General features: G+C 33.4%; 1 protein-coding gene across 1 annotated transcript in view; it reads left to right on the plus strand.

Moving 5' to 3' along the window:
* The window catches only part of LOC137622664 (serine/arginine repetitive matrix protein 5-like), a 63,709-nt gene that overhangs the window by 25,618 nt on the left and 30,591 nt on the right, over window positions 1-7,500 (plus strand). The gene's annotated exons all lie outside the window — the stretch shown is intronic.

Raw genomic sequence — 7,500 nt, forward strand, 5'->3', positions numbered from 1 at the left:
CTACTTTCTTGTCCATTTATATCTATTGTTTATACCTTTGAAATTGATTGATCTCTACAAGTGTTTGTTCAATACATAGTTTGTGAAAGCTTACTTTGTATTATAACTTTCAAAATAACAATAACTATAAATAATATATTCTCGGAAAGGACGTTCTTTCAAACGTGTTCTCTTACATGTACCATGCAGGTAGAAGGTTGGCCAGGCCACCAGCCACCCGTTGAGATACTACCGCTAGAGAGTTATGAGGTCTTTTAACTGGGCCAGACAGAACGACATTGGACCCTTCTCTCTGGTTACGGTTCACTTTCCTTTGACTACACATACACCGAATAGTATGGCCTATTCTTTACATATTCTCCTCTGTCCTCATACACCTGACAACACTGAGGTTACCAAACAATTCTTCACCAAAGGGGTTAGCTAATGCACTGTAATTGTTCAGTGGCTACTTTCCTCTTGGTAAGGGTAGAAGAGACTCTTTAGCTATGGTAAGCAGCTCTTCTAGGAGAAGAACACTCCAAAATCAAACCACTGTTCTCTGGTCTTGGGTAGTGTCATAACCTCTGTACCATGGTCTTCCACTATCTTGGGTTAGAGTTCTCTTGCTTGAGGGTACACTCGGGCACACTATTCTATCCAATTTCTCTTCCTCTTGTTTTGTTGAAGTTTTTTAGTTTAGATAGGAGATATTTATTTCAATATTCTTAAAATATTTATTTTTTTCTTGTTTCCTTTTCTCACTGGGCTATTTTCCCTGTTGGAGCCCCTGGGCTTATAGCATTCTGCTTTTCCAACTGGGGTTGTAGCTTAGCAATTAATATTAATAATAATAATAATAATAATAATAATAATAATAATAATAATAATAATAATAATAATAAGTGTATCCACACTTAAACACTTCTATTTATCATATACTTCTTTAATTTTCAGGGGGAGGAGGCTGGAATGTATATCAAATAGATATTTGCTGTTCATTACACTGTTTAAAAAAACCGTAATTTTAATCGGAAAATCTCAGCAAATTTATACTGTTCTCAAATTATTTCAGTAGAGTACAGGCGACCGTAATTTTCACCCTACTTTGTTATTATATTTTATTCCAGGATTTTTTGGTTTTTTCTTATTTTTTTTTTCTTTTTTTTTTTGGCAAATTTTTAACAGTGTACATTTGCTTGATGATGTCAATGTTAGAACACTCAAATAATAATAATAATAATAATAATAATAATAATAATAATAATAATAATAATAATAATAATAATAATAATACGGACGATGGGAAAGTAACTCAAAACCAAACATGCGGAACTCAAAAAAAAACACACACACACACACACACACACACCATAAGCCACTTTATGAGCGATAATATATCAAGATAAAGACGATTATACTAAAGAGTAAGCTTTAAAACGATTTAAATTTTTTCAAGAAATGGGCACATAAACAATATGCATTTGCTCTACTAAAAACGATGAAAGAACTGCGAGATCTGGACTTCTATTCCTGCTTTCGTTTTCCTATATAGGCTAATTCATAGTTTCCCCAGACAACATGGCCAATTGAATAAAATCTTGCTTCTGTCTCCCATTGGTCCGGGCTACAAGATGACATGTCTTTTATGTAGTTTATATATGAAAAAATCTGTTTTATTGTTGTTACTATTCTTAAAATGTTTTATTTTAATTGTTCATTACTTCTCATATAATTTATGTATTTCCTTATCTACTTTTCTCACTGGGCTATTTTTCACTGTTGGAGGCCTTGGGCTTATGCATCCTGCTTTTCTATATGGGGTTGTAGCTTAGCTATTAATAATAATAATAATAATAATAATAATAATAATAATAATAATAATAATAATAATAATAATAATAATAATAATAATAATAATATGTATAGTTATAGCTGAAATTAATATTTCCCACAAAATGCACAAAACGTTCTTGTCTAGTCCTGAATATTCGCAACAATTAGGACAACGTCGTCGACTCCCTCTCACCGAATGAATTAAATATGGACCGAAGCATTTCACACGAGACAGAGCCTGGCAAATTATTCATCAAGAATGTACTCTACTTCCGGTGATTGTATGTGCATGCATAGTTTCGTGTCTGTTTCTTTCTTAGAAACATATATTCACCTTGTTGGGAGGGTCAATGTCCTCTCTCAATTTGGTTTTGCTTTGATCAAGTCGTTTTCCTCCATTTCATACGAGATATTATTTTAAAGTTCCTATCTGTATTTTGCATGTTTAAGGAACATGAAGACTTAATGCTTCGTCAGCATAATTCAGGATAAAGCATCTGCATGTTTAAGGAACTTGACGCCTTTATGCTTCGTCAGCAGAATTCAGACTGAAGAATCTGCATGTTTAGGGAAATTGACACCTTTATGCTTCGTCAGCAGAATTCAGACTGAAGAATCTGCATGTTTAGGGAAATTGACACCTTTATGCTTCGTCAGCAGAATTCAGGATGAAGCATTTGCATGTTTAAGGAACTTGACGCCTTTTATGCTTCGTCAGCAGAATTCAGGATGAAGCATTTGCATGTTTAAGGAACTTGACGCCTTTATGCTTCGTCAGCAGAATTCAGGATGAAGCATTTGCATGTTTAAGGAACTTGACGCCTTTATGCTTCGTCAGCAGAATTCAGGATGAAGCATTTGCATGTTAAGGAACTTGACGCCTTTATGCTTCGTCAGCAGAATTCAGACTGAAGAATCTGCATGTTTAGGGGAAATTGACACCTTTATGCTTCGTCAGCAGAATTCAGCATGAAGCATTTACATGTTTAAGGACCTTGATACCTTTATGCTGCGTCAGTAGAATTCAGGATTGAAGGGCAATGAGAGAAAAATTGACAGCAATGGTTTATTACCATATTGCATTTCTGTACCTTCAAGTTTCTTGAGAATATTTGATTTTGAAGAATATTTTGGATCTGTTTATTCGGCTTAGCTAAAACTAGCTTCAATTCCAAACAACAGTCGGATTTTTTTTTTTTCTCTTGCAAATCACAATTCGATTGATTTTATTTCGCAAACATATTGATTTAAAAGAAATCTGTTAAACAGTATACTTCATAAAGAATGAATTTTAGATTCTTATGGTTGTTTTACATTTTAACTATTGAAAGGTTATTATCACTAAAAGGCTGAAATCCATCAGAGCTTCGGATGAACTAAACTAATAAAAGAAAAAAAAACAGTTTTAGACCTAACTTAATACTATCGATTTATTTGAGACGCAAAAATATGATTAGGAAAATAATTAAAAATCACTCAGGAATTCAAATAAAAAATAATTAAACATTGATCAGGAATTCAAAATCTAGATTTTTAAGTGGAATTTGGAATTTAAATCTAGATTTTGAAGTGGAATCTAGAATTTAAATCTAGATTTTAAGTGGAGTGGTAATTTCAATCTAGATTTTTCAAGTGGAATCTGGAATTTAAATCTAGATTTTTAAGTGGTATCTGGAATTTAAATCTAGATTTTTAAGTGGAATCTAGAATCTAAATCTAGATTTTAGATGGAGTGGTAATTTCAATCTAGATTTTTCAACTGGAATCTGGAATCTAAATCTAGATTCTAATTGGAATATTATTATTATTATTACTATCCAAGCTACAACCCTAATTGGGAAAAGCAAGATGCTATAAGCCCAGGGGCTCCAATAGGGAAAAATAGCCCAGTGAGGAAAGGAAATAAGGAAATAAATAACTGAAGAGAACAAATTAACAATAAATCATTCTAAAAAAAGTAATGTCAAAAGAAATATATCATATATAAACTATTAACAACGTCAACAACAAAAATGTCATATATAAACTATAAAAAGACTCATGTCCGTCTGGTCAACAAAAAAGCATTTGCTCCAACTTTGAACTTTTGAAGTTTCTACTGATTCAACAACCCGATTAGGAAGATCATTCCACAACTTGGTAACAGCTGGAATAAAACTTCTAGAGTACTGCGTAGTATTGAGTCTTATGATGGAGAAGGCCTGGCTATTAGAATTAACTGCCTGCCTAGTATTACGAACAGGATAGAATTGTCCAGGGAGATCTGAATGTAAAGGATGGTCAGAGTTATGAAAAATCTTATGCAACATGCATAATGAACTAATTGATCGACGGTGCCAGAGATTAATATCTAGATCAGGAATAAGAAATTTAATAGACCGTAAGTTTCTGTCCAACAAATTAAGATGAGAATCAGCAGCTGAAGACCAGACAGGAGAACAATACTCAAAACAAGGTAGAATAAAAGAATTAAAACACTTCTTCAGAATAGATTGATCACCGAATATCTTAAAAGACTTTCTCAATAAGCCAATTTTTTGTGCAATTGAAGAAGACACAGACCTTATATGTTTCTCAAAAGTAAATTTGCTGTCAAGAATCACACCTAAAATTTTGAACGAGTCATACAAATTTAAAGAAACATTATCAATACTGAGATCCGGATGTTGAGGAGCCACCGTCCTTGACCTACTTACAATCATACTTTGAGTTTTGTTAGGATTCAACTTCATACCCCATAATTTGCACCATGCACTAATTTTAGCTAAATCTCTATTAAGGGATTCACCAACCCAGATCTACATTCAGGGGATGGAATTGATGCAAAGAGAGTAGCATCATCTGCATATGCAACAAGCTTATTTTCTAGGCCAAACCACATGTCATGTGTATATAGTATGAAAAGTAATGGGCCAAGAACACTACCCTGTGGAACACCGGATATCACATTCCTATACTCACTATGGTGCCCATCAACAACAACTCTTTGAGATCTACTACTTAAAAAATCAATAATAATGCTAAGAAACGACCCACCCACTCCCAACTGTTTCAGTTTGAAAACAAGGGCCTCATGATTAACACGGTCAAAGGCAGCACTAAAATCAAGGCCAATCATACGAACTTCCCGACCACAATCAAGGGATTTCTGTACAGCATTGGAGATTGTAAGAAGGGCATCACATGCTCCAAGGCCTTTCCGAAAACCAAATTGCAAACTAGGGAATAGATGATTACCTTCAGCAAACCTATTAAGACGTTTTGCCAGAAGACGTTCAAAAACTTTAGATAATATGGGAGTTATGGAAATTGGGCGGTAATCAGTGGGACTTGAGCTACCACAAACACATTTACATAGAGGAGTAACATTACCAATTCTCCAACAAGTGCTAAAAGCTCCTCTTCTTGCTAACTTGCGTAAAATAACAGATAACTTTGGAGCTAGGAAATCTGCTGTCTTTATAAAAAACAAAGGAAAAATACCATTAGGGTCTACACCTCATAAGCATCAAGGTCCATCAACAGAGCTTTAATCTCACGAGATCGAAAAGCTAAACTAGTTAGTTTAGCCTCAGGAAAACAGGAATGAGGAAGTTCAAGTTTTTCATTACTCTGTTTACTGTCAAAAACATCAGCCAAAAGGGTTGCATTTTCCTTTGGAATTTAAATCTAGATATTTAAGTGGAATCTGCAATTTAAATCTAGATTTTAGGTGGAATCTAGAATTTAAATCTAGATTTCAAGTGCTATCTGAAATTTAATTAAATGGAATCTGGTATTTAAATCTATATTTTAAGTAGAATCTGGAATTTAAATGCATATAAATCTTTTTAGTGGACACTGGAATTTAAATCCACGTTTTTTAAGTGGAATCTGGAATTTAAATCTTGATTTTTAAGTGGAATCTGCAATTTAAATCCAGATTTTGAGTGGAATCTGGAATCTAAATCTAGATTTTTAAGTGGAATCTGTAATTTAAATCTAGATCTTAATTGGAATCTGTAATTTAAATCCAGATTTTGAGTGGAATCTGGAATTTAAATCTTGATTTTTAAGTGGAATCTGCAATTTAAATCCAGATTTTGAGTGGAATCTGGAATTTAAATCTAGATTTTTAAGTGGAATCTGCAATTTAAATCCAGATTTTGAGTGGAATCAGGAATTTAAATCTTGATTTTTTAAGTGGAATCTGCAATTTAAATCCAGATTTTGAGTGGAATCTGGAATTTAAATCTAGATTTTTAAGTGGAATCTGCAATTTAAATCTCGATTTTTAAGTGGAATCTGAAATTTAAATATTTTTTTTAATGGAAACTGGAATTTAAATCTTGATTTTTGAGTGGAATATATGTATAATGTATTTTGCTTTGGTTCCAAAAGACAATATTGCAGATTCTTAGTGTTTTTTAAACATAATTAATACACTCGTGTACCCGACCCGTCAAAAATTATGTCTATATACTGTATTTCAAATCACCCTTTTCTAACTATGCTAATTTTTTTTAATGAGGCACATTTGCACCGACTCGCAGCGGTGCCCTTTTAGCTCGGAAAAGTTTCCTGCTACCTGATTGGTTAGAATTATTCTTGTCCAACCAATCAGCGATCAGGAAACTTTTCCGAGTTAAAAGGGCACCCCTGGGAGTCTGTGTAAATCTGCCTCACTAAAAAGAATCGACTATACAACCCACTGCTTCGGCAATTTACGGGAGTATACCTATCATCAGGGTATGGACACTCCTCTTTCCTCTTACAGAGAGAGAGAGAGAGAGAGAGAGAGAGAAGGAGAGAGAGGAGAGAGAGAGAGAGAGAGGATGAGGAGAGAGGAGGAGAGAGAGAGGAGAGAGAGAGAGAGAGAGAGAGAGAGAATTTTATACCCAATTTAAAAAGCCTGGAGTACTTGTAGCAATAATTTACAATGCGAGCTTCAATCCTACAGCAATTCGCAAACTGAGAATATAATTACTCATTACATCACAAACTAAGAATATATTTATTCATCACTTCTCAAACTGGGAATATATTTTACTTATCGTGTCGCAAACAAAATATATTTACACATCATTTCGCAAACTGAGGATATATTTACTCATCACTTCGCCAACTGAGTAATATATTTACAAATCACTTCGCAAACTAAGAATATATTTTACTCATCAATTCATAAACTGTGAATATATTTACTAATCACTTCGCCAACTGAGAAATATATTTACTAATCACTTCGCAAAACTGAGAATATATTTACTCATCAATTCATAAACTGTGAATATATGTACTAATCACTTCACGAACTGAGAATGATATTTATTCATCATTTCATAAACTGTGAATATTTTTACTAATCACTTCGCAAACTGAGAATATATTTACTCATCCCATCGCAAACTGTGTGAATATATTAACTTACCACTTAGCAAACGGCGAATATATTTACTCATAATTTCGCGAACTGAGAATATATTTACTCATCATTTCTTTAACCAAGACTATTTATTCTGCATTACGAGAACTGGGAACATACAGGCTTAGCAAGTCGAACATAATGTATTTACTCTGCACACCGAAGAAAGAAAGATTTTCTCCGCAAATAACAAAGAATTCATTCCATCGCCATACTGAATATTCGGGAATATATTTACTCTGTACAGCGAAAAGGGGAGAGTTAATATTTCCACTTCGGTT

Source organism: Palaemon carinicauda, chromosome 29, assembly GCF_036898095.1.
Source record: "Palaemon carinicauda isolate YSFRI2023 chromosome 29, ASM3689809v2, whole genome shotgun sequence".
NCBI classification, from domain to species: Eukaryota; Metazoa; Arthropoda; class Malacostraca; order Decapoda; family Palaemonidae; genus Palaemon; species Palaemon carinicauda.